The following is a 17029-nucleotide window of genomic DNA, read 5'->3' on the forward strand; positions in this document are numbered from 1 at the left end:
ACTCAGATTTGAATGGGTTTTAGCACACTGTTTTTAGGCTTTGGATCCAGATCTTTCTCCAATTCTAGTGAAATAGTATTACATTAATATTTAATCATTAAAAAAGCAAATGAGATCTTCATGTTGGCACCCATATTGGGGCAAAATAACCTCTTTATAAGGAATTCTAGCAAGCAAGCCCAGACATTTTACTGGCTGGCGATGAGTTCCCACCTTGGCTGTGGTTGGTGCCTCGGTCATGTTGTCAGCCAGGTGGTCCCCTGCCACCTGCCATGACATCGGTCTTGTGTGGGACTCATTCCTAGAGCTCCAGCTCAGCACAGCAGGTCCTTGTTATTCTCCAGCGTCTACTTGCACTTCCAGAACCACGTGCTGGCCTCTGGGTCTTGGCGGTCTCAGCTGGAAAGGCGGCCCCATAAAGACTACCCCAGAGAGTTCTGAGAAAAGCATCAGTAGCAACCTGGAGTCACCCCAGGCCATCCTGTGTGATGCCAGGGGACCCTCCTCAGGGTGATTACTAAGTGAGACATGGATCTCCAGGTTCAGCGGACCTGCTCTGTCCTCTGAGACACAGACGTGTCCTGAGATGAAGGGAAGGTAGCAGGAAGGCTCAGGGCACCACAGCGGAAATGCTTCTGAGTACTGGGTACTAAAAGAAGGAGAGCAGGAAGGAGAGGACTTTCTGCTCTTTCATCTGCTTTCTTTTGCCTGGATTCCTGCTGAGAAAACATGCGGGGCTCTTAAAACAGACCCTGCAAAGTTACCCTGGAAAGGGTAGGGCCATCCCTACTGGTAAGTAGGAAGTCACAATTTTTCCAGTCAAATCAAAGCCAGATTAAATGTTGGAATCACACTCCTGGTGATAATCTGGGTTAGAAAGCAAACTAAGCCTTCTCCACTAGTGTTCCTTGCCCAGTGTTTTACAGCTGTGCTCCTATAGCGGCCCCCACCCAGAACATCAGCGTTTTTCACAGTGAGCTTGTGTCTCGAAGAACGTCAGGCTGCTTGGGCTTGAGACCGAGTTAGGTCACGTTTCTCTGGATGGAGATATTGTATTCATTCTTGTCATTTGGATGAAAGAAGCAGAACATAAAGCTATCTTTAAATTCCTTCCTTTTATTGTCAAGAAGATAGACTCTCAGGTTGTGCGCGCCGTTCAGCCGGTGACTAATGAGCTTGGGTAGGAGTGGAGTCATGCCCTTCACAGCCTGTCTCGCATGGGGCTCCCTTCTCTTACCCCTACTATATTAGTTTCTTTGGCTCTTGCCACCACCGCACTCACAAAACAAGAAATCAGTAAGTAATTATGGATAGGTGAGGAATGCCTGCGGATTTCCTCCAATGTCTAAAACCGTAGAGAGAGTGGACACAGCCTTCTTTCAGAGGCCATGACACGCAGTCTCGATGCCCACAAACGGAAGCCGTTGGCTCATGCTTATCCTTCCATCACCCCCATCTTCTGAACACAAAAAAATCGGTACTGGGTCCCACTGAGGCCTGGACAGATGTTCTGGAAGACGGTCAAGAAAAAAACACACCTGGTCAAAATTCAAAATTTTGACCTTTAAGCTTTGTGGTAAAGAGGACTTCTCGCCTGTTGCCATTTGAGAATTAATAGGTTTTCACTTTGAGAGTATCTAAGATGCTGTTGGAGAAGCCATAAATCCTCTATGATCATAAATTAAACCACTGAATGTAGAGCTGTCATTTTACCAAGGAAATTGCTTGCCAGGAATTCATTAATCTTTCTGCTGTGCCGGAAAATTCTCCACCATGAGATGACTGGAAGGACATAAGGACGTTTGGCCAGGTTCTAAAACAACCCAAGTCCGGTGTCCTGAAGACTTATCATAGGAACTCCTTGGGTTCTTTCTGTTCTAAATCACTTAATGTCAAGTTGGGGTAAAAAACAAAAAGGCAGAGGTTAAACTCAGCCCTGGTACTGTCTGCTCCATAAATCCAGGTGTTTGCTTGCTGACGTTTGTATCGACAAAGAGGTCTTCCTTCATGAGGTCCCCTGACCTCTCTGAGACACTTCTCAGACACTCATCATATGATATCTGTCCAAAAACAAAGGCACAAATGGGAACAGAAGCAAAAATCAATTGTGCAAAAGTGGAAATCAATGCACATGGCAGTTGCTAAACAAGAAGTGACTAAGTTATAGCTCTTCCTGGGATGAATCTCCACGTTGGGCAATCCTGCAGACAGCACCCTAATTGAACATTTCCTCCATGCCTCCACTTTTCCACAAGGCTTTACCCATAACATTTTATACCAAAACCTATGAAAATACCCCAGAGACAAAATGCAGGGCAAAAGGATTGAATCAGGGGCTAGAAAACTCATAAAGTTTGATGTAAGTCTACAAGTATTCTTGTTTTGAACTTGAAGCAATTAACTGTAACCTATGCCACTACCGCCACCCCCTACTCCACTTTCTCAGTGGATAGCAGTAGTTGGGATAACATAATGTCTATGTGAGCCTTCATTGCTTGAGCAGGAAGAGTGTGCTTGGTTTCTTCCCCTCTCCCCACCCTCACCTAAGCTGTTCTTACTGTGCCTCAATGTCACCCACCCACCAGGCTCTGTGAGGGAAGGTGGAGGAGAGGAGAGCAGAGTTGAGCCTGCCCTGTGCTTTTGTAGCCTGACATTGCTCCACTCTGCTTTCAAGAGATGCTCATGTTCTAGTTCCTTCTTTCATGGGAGCAGTGGTATGGTGTGCTCAGAAGTACCACCTCCCAACTGAGAACCCCTGTTCTGGAGCTGTCTTCTCCAGCTACCACTCTGATTTCTCCATCAGCCTGAGCCAGGGGGATGCAGATTTTGTGCCCCTGTCACACAGGTAGTTTTGGAAGAGGAAGAGTAAACTTTGGGAATACACAGTTCTTCACAGGCCTTGGAAGGGGTCCAGGCGGTGGATAGGTCTGAAACAGAAGGTGTTTGAGCTCCATGGTCTGTCCACCCCTGCCACAGAGTCTGTGTGTCCCCCTGCCAGGAGGCACTGAAGACACCAGGCCCTGCAACCCCCACTCTCCAGAGAGTTCATGGTCACGATGAATAGATAGTTCACTCTCATGCTTCAGGAGAGAGAAGATCAGGAACACCCAGTGTGCTGACCACCTCCAAGGAAGCTCTCCCCGCTTGCAAGTTCTTTCACTTTTCCTCAGCCCAATTTTGTAGAATCCAGAAATGAGACGTGTGCTAATCCCACAGATTCTATTTTGTCTTTTATCTCACATAAGAGTGTAACAGTCCTGGTCTGATGTCACATGTCCCAGATCAGGGATTCTAGCTCCTTCTATCAGTACTCACCATCCTGTGCATTCTCCAGCATTGGTCGGCACTCTGTCCATGCTACAAGCAGCTGGAAAGGAAAAGAGCGGAGGAGGGCAGAGCTTAAATACTCTCAGGTCTTCATCACGTGGTCAGATCTCCCTGTGGGGGAGCTGGGAATGAGCCTGACTGAAAAAACAGCTTTTATTGTACAGTGGGAAAAAATGAAAGAAAGGGTCCCCGAGATGCTTACATCTACAACATTCACGTGATGTGGGCACCAACACCAGTGGTCCTTTTGGTATCAGTTTTTATGAAAACCACATTCTTGAGAGATCCCCCAGTGCTTTCATTTAATTGAAAATGCACCTACAGTAACCTCCAGTTGACTTCAATTATAAAAACTGTCCCAAGTCCATGAGTGTCCTTAGTCCATGCAGAGAGACCAGTTCGGTGGGGGAGTGAGGAAGAACTGTAGGTTTTCAGACTCTTTTTGTTGCTTGAGCAGTAGAAAGTACATGAGCGGTGCCCCAGAGAAGAAGTGAGGAGGAAACAGGATGGGGATACACCTCAGATGTGTCCTGTGGTTGCTCCTTGACCTGCGGTAGGTACAGAGCCCCTAATGGGCTGTCCACAGTCCCCTGTGATGAGGCTGAAACCCACAGCATCAGAAATACAACATGCACACCAATAGTTTTTTTCCTCTGTCCCAGTCTGTACTGTCATACCCCCAGTGTCTCTCCCTCTTTGTATAATAGCATGCGAATCCTCTTGGAGCCATCTTCTTTGTTTAGCTTATTGTATTTTATTTAAATTCATTTAATTAACATATAGTGCATTACTCATTTCAGAGGTAGAGTTCAGTGATTCATCAGTTGCATAGAAAACCCAGTGCTCATTACAACACGTGGCCTCCAGAATGCCCATCCCCCAGTTAACCCCATCCCCCTACCCATCTCCCCCCAGTAACCCTCTTCTCCCGCAATGATGTACGTGGGTAGAACTAGAGGGTATTATGCTAAATGAAATAAGGCAATTAAAAAAAGGCAATTATCATATGATCTCACTTGTGTGGAATTTAAGAAACAAAACAGAGGATAATTGGGGAAGGGAGGGAAAAACAAAATAGGATGAAATCAGAGAGGGAGACAAACAATAAGAGACTCTTAACTATAGGAAACAAACTGGAGCCGTCTTCTTAATGACCATTCCTAATTACTTCATTCATTCAACACAAGTTTATTGAGTACCTCGTCTACCTTAAGCTCCATTTTAGGTATTGGAAATACAGAAGTGAATATCTACATATTGGAGTAACTTTCCACATACATACTAGCACTTTTATGCATTATTTCTTGGTTGCTTTATTTTATGCTTATCTTTCTCTGGTTCTATTCTAAAATATTTTTTAAAAAATTCTTACTTAATATCCAGGTTTTTTGAAGACTTATCCTCTTTGAGTGAGAACTCTTCGGTGTTGATTTTCCTCTTGTTTTTTCTGCCTCCCCCACTGGTCATTCCTGCTCTGTGGGGACACATTCTCTTTGTACTTCTGTCTTAAAAACGAGAAATGTCCTCTCCTGAACATCCTCCTCCATTTCCACCTTCCCACTTCCTGTCCTCACATTCCCCGCGCATCACGGACACGTTTCTGGAAAATTTGGAGTTCTCACTTTCCATTTTATGCTTCAACCCCTGAGGTCTGACATGATGATGCCTGTCCCCACGCCTCTGTTGAAATTGCTCCTAATTGCAGTGTTCAACTAGCTCCATTGTCTATATTAATCAGGGAAGGCTTCCAGCTGTAACAAGCAGACCTAAACATGCAGTGATGCCACGTGATAGATTATTTTCCTGCTCATGCAACCATCTGGACAGGTGTGCATGCGGGCAGCTCAGCTCTTCTCTGCACTTTCAGGAGCCCAGAGTCCCCACTGCCTGCTGTAAGGTCCGCCACTGTACCTGGTGATGGCCCATCCCCATCCCCTCATGTCCCATGGGTGATACCTCCATCACATGGCCATATGCAGCTGCAAGGAAAGCCAGGACATGGGGCCTAGATGTGTGTCCGGGAACAAAGGAAGTGGATTTGGAAGAGCAGTGAGCAGTCCTGGCCACATCCTGCTCCCTTATGTGATCTCCACCTGCCTTTCTGCCACCATGCTTTCCAGCCTGGTTTTTCTCCAACCTTGCAAGACCCTCCACCTCAGGTTTTGTTGTTGTTGTTGTTTTACAGACTCCTAATCTTCCCTGAGGCTTCTTTGTTTTCCACGTTCTACCTTCTACTGTAGATGATCTCATCTGCTCCCATGCCCTTAGAACACAATTGAATGCCAATGGCATCTGCATCTATTCCTCTATATGGTCTTCACTCCTGAATTCAAAGCTTGTATTTAGAGTCACACCTGTGATGTCTCCACTTCAGCGGATGACAAGTTCTGACAGGGCACACACCTAACAAGCAGCTCTTCAGACCTTCCCCGAATCCGTTGTTCTCGCTTCATTGCCCATCTCAGCCACTAGCACCTCGCCCACCTGGTGGTTCTTTTCAGAAATCCAGTAGTTATCTAAGTGTACATCTTCCTCCCTTATCTCCACCATATTTTGCACCAAGACCTGTGGAGTGAACCTCTCCTGTCTTTATTTCCATCATCATCTGTCACGAGTGCGTGTCCGATTACTGCCTGATTGGTTTTGTGGAATCTACTTTACCATCTTCAATCTATTTTTCCATTAACCATTCCGAATCCACTTCGATAAGTCCAAATCTAACCTCGTCAGTGTGCTGGTTGAAAGTCTTCAGTAGCTTGCAGTATCTCTCTTACCCATCTCTTAAAGATCACCTCCCTCTGCCCTCCCCTCAATCACTTTCTTTCAGCCACACTGTCTCCCTTGTTCTTCCTGGCAGACACAAGGCTGTGCCAACCTCATGGCCTTTGCACTGCCCGGGCACAGAAAAATGCCTTCCCTCCTCTCCTACCAAACCTGGCTCTTTCCATCTCCGTTTAACTGTCACTGGTTCAAGAAAATCTCCCTCTCTCCAATCCTCTAAGGCTGGGAAAGAGCCCTTTCCTTAACGTGTACTTTTTCTTCATGGCTCTTACTGAAAATGTAACATGATGCGATCACATTTTAAATGTCCATCTCCCCGCCATCTCCCTCTCAGGAGTCCTTCCTACCTCCCTCTGCTCTAGCTGCATTCCCAGCACAGTTCCAGGTACTTATTCCTACTTCTGAAATAACTCCAACAAGGCCACTACCCCAGAGCTGGAGCTTAGCAGAAGACACACACAGTGACTCTTCTTCCTTGTCCATGGTCTGCAGCGCTTTCAGGTAGGGTGGGATGTGGCGACCTCGAGGTTAGGCCCCGGGTGAGCTCTGAGCGTACTGACCACTGATGAGTACAGATATAAGAGACTTGACTTTTCAGATGTCAGAGTGGGGCATTCTAGAAGTGAGCCGTTTGGATTCATTAAACCTAAAGACTGGACTTTCTTCTATTCGCCCCTAATTTAACTCTGCGGCACGAACTAGAACACAAAGGGCATTCATTCTTAAAGATCATCCACCCCAGGCCTTTGTTTTAAGGCCTCAGAAGTGACAACAGGAAACAAAAGACCAAATTGGTCTTTATTCCATTTCCTTTGTGTTTTTTCCGCATTCCTTCGGTTACAGCTAACTCCTGGTAGTTAACAATGGTATGCTTTCTTTGACCAAATTACATACATTTCTTTGCAACTTGTCAAATCTTGGTGATACTGATTTAGAATTAGGCCCATGGCAGTAAATTAAATTCCTGAAATGCATGTACGTGGTATTTGCTTTTTGAAAGATGGTACAAGTTTCCCCCAGATCCGAAAGTAGAATGCTCCTATGAAACTGTTCAAAGTGAAACCGCGAAAAGCAAAGGAACAATTATCATTTCATAAAAGCCAAAATCCTCATCAGATTTCTTTCAGTTAGTGAAAACAGGTTACCAAAATAGGTTTTTCGTAAGAGAAAAGTGGCATAAAGCGAACTTTCGGATAGTGGTGAGAACCTGTACTACGGAAGACTCCACATTTACTGTACCTTTAAGCATCCGAATCAATTTAATTAAATTCCATTAGAAGCACCAGAGCTGAAACAAACTAATATGAAAACAACTGGTACGCCAGGAGGTATTTATTTCTGTATTAAACTGCAAATACTCCCTCTTGGCCCTTAAGTTTTCACTTCAGTATTTAACTCTACCAGCTTTTGCTGTAGAATTGTTGAAGGAATTCATTTTAATGAATCTTTAACAAACATTTCACCTTAGAAAGAGGCGGAAGCTTGTTTTATTAGAGCAAAGGGAAGCTGAAGTTTCACTGACATGGAAAAATCTGGCTTCGGTTTCAATCGCACAGACTGTGGATACTTCAGCTTTTTTTCTACATAATACCTTTTACTGAAATAAGTGTGTCTGCATAAGGACCACTAATCTGGAATCCCTTCTTTCTCTGCTTCATGTGTGATGACATTAATAGGTTTCGTCCACTGAAAAATGACTAGAAAACCAGCACAAATTGTGAGCAATCAGGTTTTTCATAAGAGAGCCGTAATATCTTAGCTGGTTACCTTTTTCAGAGGATCACAACACGTCTTGTTTTGACTTTCATCTGAAAAATAGGTTCCTGATGAAGAAGTCCCGTTAGTGAATGCGGTTAACAAGCTCTAAGAGTTCGAGTTTGAATGAGTGGATGAGCTTGGGTTGCTGAAAGCCCAAAGGATTTCTACCATGCTTTCTTTCTATCTCAAGTCACTCACAGCAAATTAGAATTGACAGGCGTTATGGTCTGAGAGCCTTCAAGGACAGCTAACGCCAAAAACTTGTGTTTGTTACTCCTGAATCGAATAGGCTCTGTGTGCCCACTGAGAAATCCTTGTCTAGAGGCAGAGAAAATCTCACCAGATTAAGGAGGTTCTGGAGCTGTTTTCAAAAAGGAGGAAAAACGTCAATGACCATATACCGAGGGACTCAGTCAGAGATGTCACTTAGCATTAGAAAAGATTCGTTAACCCTGAACCCTAAGCGTAGAAGATAAAACCTCCAGAAGCACTTTGGAAAGGGACCTGTAAATGGGATCATCGCATGTAACGTATCATTAAATGGACATTCAGGAACCCCGTCACCCTCCACCCCAAAGAGCACCCTCTTGCCGAGGTCAGAGACCACAGGGGAACTTAGGAGAAACTCCATTTCCTCCCATGGCATCTCCTAAAGTCCATGACTGAGGATTTAACCCCTTTCTCTCTCTGTAATCACCAAATCCTCTGGCCAGCCCCTGAGGTGTTTTCTCTGCCTCTCCCCCATCTCTGTAAACGCCAGTGTACGGACACAGAAGCCTCTGCCCGCATCCTTTCCCTCCTCTTGCCTCTGCCTCAGGACAGTGTCTTTCTGTCCTGGGCCTCACTGCTCTGATTCAGCATAGGGGCGGGGGGCATGGGGGCTCAGCTGGGTGACAGGATGCTTCCTGGCAGTGCGGGTTGGGGGACTTGGGCTGGGGGGGCAGTCAATCTCTGGACACTCCCCGTGGTTCCACGTCATTCCGTCTTACCAGACTACACCCACACCCCCCGTTGGCATGCCCTGCATCCCACTTTCTTTCTGGGGCAGTGACTCTGGGTGTCCGTCTTCCGAGGCCAGGACTGTCCCTATAGGGGACCCACTCAGACACCAGCCCTTCAGTCTCTGGAGGGGGCGGGGGGAGAGTCACGTTCCTGCACTAGGCGTGGACTTGGGCGTCCAGCTTCAAAAGAAATCAGAGCAAAGCTAACGGAGAACAGGAGGCGCTCGCCCCTTCTCCCCTTCTCCCCTTTCTTCCTGGCTCTGGGAAAGATTAGCATTTGTGGGGACGGAAGGGGCCTGAGCTGTGGAGAGGGCCTGGTGTCGTCGGAGCTGCAGGATGCGGACAGCAGGAGACATGGGCGGTGCAATCCATGCTCGGGTGCGTGCTGCGGCGGGGTCGGCGCCCATCGGGCCAGATGCGACAGGTAGGATTGTGTTTCAAATTATCTACAAGACTGCATAATGAGCAGGCAGTTTCATAATTCCTCACCCCGAAACAGCAGCAGCTGAGGGAAATGTTACCGTTGAATGGAGCAGACACGCCGGAGGCCCTTTTTTTTTTTTTAAGGACCATTTTACCTAAACTGAGCCAGCGTTCAGCGCAGCAGTGAGCATGTCATAAAAGACAGATATGCCCACAGCAGGAGATGATACTGGCAAGGTCACTCAAAGCTAAGACTAAAAAAAAAAAAATCATAAAGTTCTGATCACCTTCGTTTGTTACGGGGCAATAGAGGAAAGGAACTGCGAGGCCAGCTGCAAAGCCAATGACATTATCATTTGTTTTCCAGTAATTAATGCAGGCATTTTAAATCACTGGATCCAACAAGAATTTATCGAGCATCTCTGTGTTGCAGGCATTGTGCCAGGGACCAGGGCTTCAGAAATAAATAAAGCCCAACAGTGCTTCGCCGACTACAGTAGTCTATAGTGTGGTCTCCAAGTGGTTTGTTCACAGGGGGCGGGGAAAAAAATGCAGCCAAAGCTGCCCTGAACCTGGCAGGCGTGATCCCTTGAGCAGTAGGGATTTAATGAGCATGTAGTGCCTGCTTCCTGTTTACGCAGCACGGAAGTGGGCAGGATAAGTGAGATTCAACCGGGGGCCGCAGGGTAGGGGCGGTGCGGGGTGGCGGAGCTGCCTGATCAGAGGTGTGGACGTGTGACGTTGAATCACGTGGCCGTGGTTGCTGGGTCATCAGGGATGGTTGGGGCCCAGGGCTGTGTGTATGTGGCAGCTCTCTGCTTGGAGGTTGGGATCTACTGTTGTTCCTCAGAAGTCAAGCTTGAGAACACCTTACCTGACGCTGCCCAGTGGACTCAGAGCCTTGAGGGCCTCCTAGGATTTAGCACTTGAAAACGCACTCTCGTTGGGCACAGCGGCCTGTGCACGGAGACCCCAAGCCGGGGGTTCTCCACGCTGCTCTTCAGTCACATCACCCCCGGGGCTTTTGAAAACAGAAACTCAGAACAATCCGGACAGGATCTCAGGGCCTGAGGCCCAGGAATTATTGTTTTCAAAAGTCTCCAAGCTGATTATTTTTGCCCTTGATTTATGAAGAAGAAACCAAGGCAGAGCTCACCAGTAATCGTGATACTGACGTTGACCGGGGAGAAGGGCTGACAGTCCTGGCGGCCTTCTCATCCCAGCCCTCTGCCCACAGAGACACCCAAGGTCAAGGCAGTTTTCAGCCTTGGGCCGCAGCTCTGGCTCGTCTCTGTGCGCAGACCTAACAGATTCACGTGCTGATCTGCACTCAGTGCCCTTGGCACTTTCCTGAGTAAGAAGCCACGGGGCAAGTGTGTGTCACGCTAACCTCATGTGGACCAGTGTGGAAGCCGCTCTGTCCCTTCCTCTGAAATCTTCCCGTGGAAGTCTTTCCTGTAGCACAGTCTTGTTGGCGATGTTTCCAGAATGGGCAAAAACATAAAATGCTGCACATTCGGAGACCTTCCAGTACTTGAGGGGAAGATGCGTAGGGACAGAACAGAGTGCCCAGCAGGTGGACATACGGTGAAAACCAAACCGTTTCGAGCCCGTGAAGAACAACTCTACCTTGATTCTCACGTCCCCTGGACCCTTGAGCGCACCGACGCGGAGGGTCGTAGCTTTGGGGAATAATACAGTTTCAAAGAAGCAAGCTGGGAACTTTAACACAGAAGCTGAAATGGGCTGGAAGGACAGTAAAAGGAGAAGATAAAGAAAATCAGATTATTCCTGGTGGCAATTTAAAGTTCAATGACTTTGAACTCCTCTTCTCTTTCGGATTTCTATCTCTATCTATTCGGAACAATTTAACAACCTCCAGTTTTAAGTTTAATGTGTTAAAAATAAAAACCAATTTGAGGTGCAGATATCATATCACATTTTTGACAGCTTGGCTGGATCTTAAGCTGAAGGGCACCAAGGTCTCGGTCATTCTGCTGGAGGTGAAAGATAGATATTAAAGGGGTCCCTTATCGTCCATATTAAGGATTAACAGCCCTCTCCCAGGTGCTGTGACTATTCTTCATTCTGTTTTTTCTTCCCCAAGGTTTCTTATCGAACCTCTAGAAGGCAAAGGGATAAAGTGAAGGGGGTAGTGGGTTGAGCAGCTGATAGAAAAAAATTCAGGAAAACGCTTCTAGTCTACAGTGAGTTAAACTTTTTAGGGATCAAAGAGACAAATGATGTAAAAAAAAAAAAAAAGTGTGCCCAAGTTGTCTTTATTTATGGAAACCACTTTCAAGCCTTCCTGAGTGACAATGGGACGTAAATGAACAATGCATTGATTGCAAGGTCGCTAGCTAACGAGTATGTACATGGCTAGTTGGATAAAAGGAATGTTAGCTTAGCAATAACTTCCCAAGGAAAATGTATCTTCATATCCCTTCTTCTTTGGAAAGCAAAGCGGATTTTTCAGTTGAATGCCAAGAAAATTCACGCAGGAAAAGATGTGGAGGGTCCTGAGACTTATCCTCAAGGTAACTGATTATTCAGTGTAACTTATTGATTGATCTGCACTTTCCTGTCTAGCATCGGATACACTGCTTTCCATAACACTGGGGAATTCCGAGCGCAGAATTAAAAGTGCGGGGCCCCTCCTGGGCATTGTTGAACATAGTAGCAATGTGGGAGTTCCATGTTTCCATCATGGTGCCTCTCGCTCCGCGACAGGGAATGACAGGGAAGATGGCCATAAGCAGGAGCCGGGTTGCCTCTCCTGGCTCCTGCTGTGGCTCAGAAAACTGCTCTCAAGAACTTTCACTGGGTTTCCACTTGGCCCTGTTCCCTAAACTCCCCCTTCCCACCTCCATTAAAGTCTCTGTGTCCATATGCATACAATCGAGGGCCGCGTGCAGAGGTGTCAGACCTGGGGTGGCATTCTCGATGCCTCTAAACATGCTCTACATCATCCTCAAGTATGTGCTGATTCCATCCCTCACAGACAGACCATCTGCAAGATCGCCCTCCGCCATGCCTTTGTATGCTAGGAATTGGGTATTATGAAGGATTTTTTTGGTGCATCTTATAAGGGTTTCTTCCTTGGTAAGCAGTTTTAGTATTATACTCACCTTCCTGACATTTCCAGAGATGGAAGTACTTGCATGGTCCTGGTGTAATCGAAGCATCACGGAATCCGAACCGCTGAACAAAACACGTCTCCCATCACGTGTGTAAGAGATGCTGACTCATCCATCGCTGTCTCGCCACAGAAAACCAAACCCAACCTAGAGTCATGCTGCACTGATGTCTAGAGTCTCCTTTGGTCTTAGAACGTATGAAGTATTAGCTGCTGTTCTTATCGTGAAAACACTTTGCCCTTGATGACATATGGCGTGTCATGACTTATTCATGATTAAAGAAGCCAAGGTTTTGATTAAAGCAGTTTCCTGAGCCATTGCTTGGAACCCCAGAGTGTATCTTCTAAACTGTGAGACAAACCTAACATGATCCACTTCTGTTGGTTATATTTAAGGACTTTTTGTGGTCAACCAAGCATTATCCTTAGAAGAAAAGAACACCTGTTTAAATAATTTTTCAAGTTGTTCCCAGATATGAATAATGGATGCTCATACACTTTTTTTAAAAAGATTTTATTTATTTGTTTGACAGAGAGAGAGAAAGCAGCAGAGAGAGGGAGAGGGAGAAGCAGGCTCCCCACTGATCAGGGAGCCCAGTGCGGGGCTCGGTCCCAGGATCCTGGGATCATGACCTGAGCCGAAGGCAGACGCTTAACTGACTGAGCCACCCAAGCACCCTGCATATACATTTTTTGTTTTTATTTTTGTTTTGTTTTTTTAAGACTTTATTTATTCATTTGCAAAACAGAAACAGAGCATAAACAGGTGGAGAGGCAGAGGAAGAGGAGGGAGAAGCAGATTCCCCCACTGAGCAGGGAGCCAGACATGGGGCTCGATCCCAGAACCTGGGAATCATGACCTGAGCGGAAAGCAGCTGCTTACCCATCTGAGTCACCCAGGCACCCCCATATACACTTTTGAAATGGCCCCCATCCTGCACATGCTTTTGTAAGACTGCTCCTTCCCCGTGCTTGCCACCACCCATGGAGGACTGAAGGGAAAGGCACAGAATTCCCGTGGAGACATTTTCTCCTCCTGTCCCCACACCTAGCCCTTAGTGTGCCCTCTCCCACCTTTCCCTGAGGAGCACTGAAGCCTTACAACCCTCATCACCTCAGTCAAGACTCTTGAGTCATCTATGGTTACTGGAACCATCATTTAAAGTTTGGGAATGTCTAGTAATCTGCCCCAATACCCCACCTTTCTTCTACCTGCTTCCCCGCTTCTACCTTCTGCCTTCGACCTACCTGCCCACATGCACCTGCCTTCGTCTCCCTCTTTGACCCATGGTCTGCTCTCAGGAAAAGCCCCGTATGCATCACCCACCCCCGTCTTCTCACTCTGACACTGGGCTGTCCCTGAACACATGCCCCCCTCCCCCTCTCCCTGCTGCCCTCTCCTGTGGTAGCTGTTTCATTTCCCACCTCACTCCCCTGGAGACACCCCAGCATCTATGAAGTACCCTCACTCCAACAGCCTGGGATGGTTTTAGGATCTGTAGCCCACCATGTAGTTTTCATTCTCCGTCTCTTCCCCAACATCTTCCCTTGCTTCTATCCCTGGCTGGATTCCATGGGCTTCCATGGCATTCTGTTTGCAGTCCCCGTCTCCTTCAAGCTACTTCCTGACCACTCCCATCCAAGTCCATCTACCCACCCACCCACCCCCACCCGCCACAGGGTAGCTGAACTTGGCTGGAGAAAAACAAGCAACATGCTGCCCTGCTGTCTCTTTTTAAATTCCTTGTACTGGGCACCCTGGCCACTAGACCCTGGGCTGTGGTCACCTTGCCCCCTCCCAAGAACCATTTCATACCTTCTCTTCTTCCTTTCTCTGTCCCCCTCCTCCTTTCCCTTCCTCCGTCCTATTCCTTAATCTCCAAATCTTCCTCACACTCAGCAGATGACCTCACTTCTCACCCCACCTGGAGAACATGCAAGAAAATACAAGAGAACGGCCTCATCTGCCTGCTACCAAATCCCCCGCCCACACAGCCCAGCTGTCCTCCTTCTTCTGGTCCACGAGCAGACCACGTGCTCTTCTCATGGTCCACGAGCCCCTTGTTCCCTAATCTTCCAAGCAGTCCTCTCTGAAATTCCCTCCTGCAACTGCTTGCTTCCTCTGTGGCATCACCAGCTCCTTGGTCTTATCTGTTGAGTCACTCCCAATGGCGAATGAAACACTCTATCTCCCAGGTGATCTCTGAAGACATCTCTTGGTCACTCAATCTCTCCAAGCCCCATTTCTCCACTCTCTGTAATAATAAAACTCTGTCAAAGTGGCCGGATCTTACTCTTCCGTTCATCAATTTTCACTATCTTTGGAGCCCACCTGAGTTAGACATATGCCGGCCTGACCAAAGAAAGTACTTTTGTCCCGTCATGATGGCTTACATGTTCCCCAGGCTGGTGGTCAGTTCCCGGTCCTGCCTGTCGTTCAGCTGGTCTCCGTCACGCATCCGCTTTCCTTGTCTTGCCTGACCTCACACCCTCCTGGCCCTCCTTCCAGCTCTCTCTGTCCCTTCTCAGGCTCCTCTGAGTCTTCTTTTGCACACCCCTTACATATTAGAGTGTCCCAGGGCTCGCCCACCTATCTCCTGCTTGCCGTTATTTTCATTCATGTTTCTTTCCGTTCCCCTTGCGCTCAATAACATCTCTATGCTGAACTCCAGAGTGTTATCTCCAGCCCTGACATTGCTCCTGAAATCCCGATTTGCAGATTCTGCTTTATTCTGTATCTTCTCTTTCATGTCCAAATAGACATCTCTACCCATCTTGTCCCAAAGGGCAGCATGGATTTCACCACCGAAAGCTATTTCTCTCCCAGTATTCCTTATCTCAGGAAATGGCAACTCCAGTCTCCTGTGGTTCACACCAGAAGCCTGGGGTAAAGCTTTATTCTTCTCTCCTTCACCCAATAGCCAAGTCATCAGCAAATCCTCCAACACAGATGCCAAATCTGCCCATAGCTCATCATCGGCCCCTATCCGAGCCAGGATTGTGTCTCCCTCCTCCAGTGGAATAGCTTATTACTTGGTATCCCTGGTTCTATTCTACTCTCCCCAAACTCTTCTAGACACTCGGAAGGCTTCTCGATTTCTTGGTGCCCCTTGATCACGCCTCAGCCATGGAGACTTCCGATGGCTCTCATCTGTGCATAGCACATCTGCTCTTCTCATCTGCTCTTCCTTTGGCTTGGGTATCTGGGTCGTTGTCATCCTCCAGGTCCCTGCTACAAAGTTGTCCATTGCCACATCCCATAATCTAAAAACACTAGTATTTTCTGATCTGAATTCCTTGATCTGCTCACCTTCAAGTACTTGTAAGTGTGCCACATTTCAGTATCACTATTTCTTTACTTGCTAGTGTTTGACTTTAGGTGGCCTATTAACTGTCTAAGCCTCAGTAAAATGGGATGCTAATGGCATCCAGCCCATGAGATTGTTGAGAAAATATCGCCTTGTAGTAAATTCTCAATTAAGAGCTAAGTAATAGCTTTAAAATAGCAAACGTCTAACCTTGGCTTTATCCTACCAGCCAAACAGAATAAGAATCAGAATTAGAGAAACAAAGACACAAATACTGAAATGAGTATGAATTTTGTTCTTCATTAACTTCCATCTATTTCTGCCTGCAATGATTCTTTAATAGAATGTTGAGTCTCTTAAAAGTCTAAATATAACCAGAAAAAAAAAAAAAAGGCCCGAAGAGTTTCACTGGTTGCCTCTGTGATGCAGGAATGGTGTGGGGGGGAGCATGAAGGGACAGACGAGTCTTCTCTTCCTTGGGGTAGTGTCACTGCTATTTGACATCTGACTTTGATATCTATAAATTGAATTAAAAAGGAGAAAACACTGGAAGGAGTTATTGTGGCGTGTTAACAGGAGTTCTGGGGCAGGGTGGAACTACTGACAGTTTTTTTCTTCTTTATGGTTTCTAAATTCATGAAATGATCCACAGTGTATGTCTTTGGTTTTTAAAATGAAAACCAGTATATGTGTCTTATTGCATATTTACTAGATATTAGAAGGCTTAATCCAGGGGTGCCTGGGTGGCTCAGCCAGTTAAGCATCTGCCTTCGGCTCAGGTCAGGATCCCACTTCTCCCTCTCTCGCTGACCCTTCCTCCTGCTCGTGCACTCACTCGCTCGCTCTCTGTCTGATGTCTAATGAATAAATTTTAAAAATCTTTATAAAAGAGAAGGCTTAATGGAGGATTAGTTGGTAAGACACATTCTGTATGGACTCTAAAGTGAAAAATACGGTTTCTGGATTAAACCAGAGAACATGCCATACCCCTCTGGGTGTGCATACACAGTGACGGTCGTGAGAAGTGGGCCAGGCAGAGCTGGACCCGGGTCCATAAAGAATAGACAGTTTCAGGGTCATCTCACATTCTAAGCACCGTATTTTCATGTAAATAAAGAGTCTGTTTATTCAGCATCTGGAAAGGAAAGCCAGCCCTTTAAAAGCAGGCTTCGTCGTGGCAGACTGTCTAGAGGGAGCGAGGTGGGTCTCAGGTCACACCCCTCCTCTCCACTCACCTTGAAGATCAAGCAGGGCTCCGCGATCTCAGGCTCCATGATCGCTTTTGACAGACAGTG

General features: G+C 46.8%; 1 protein-coding gene across 4 annotated transcripts in view; it reads left to right on the top strand.

Annotated features, from left to right (window-relative positions):
* Positions 1-17029, top strand: part of CTNND2 (catenin delta 2) — a 901368-nt gene that overhangs the window by 865011 nt on the left and 19328 nt on the right. The window lies entirely within an intron of this gene.

The sequence above is a fragment of the Mustela erminea genome, chromosome 3 (genome assembly GCF_009829155.1).
Source record: "Mustela erminea isolate mMusErm1 chromosome 3, mMusErm1.Pri, whole genome shotgun sequence".
In the NCBI taxonomy this organism is placed as follows: Eukaryota; Metazoa; Chordata; class Mammalia; order Carnivora; family Mustelidae; genus Mustela; species Mustela erminea.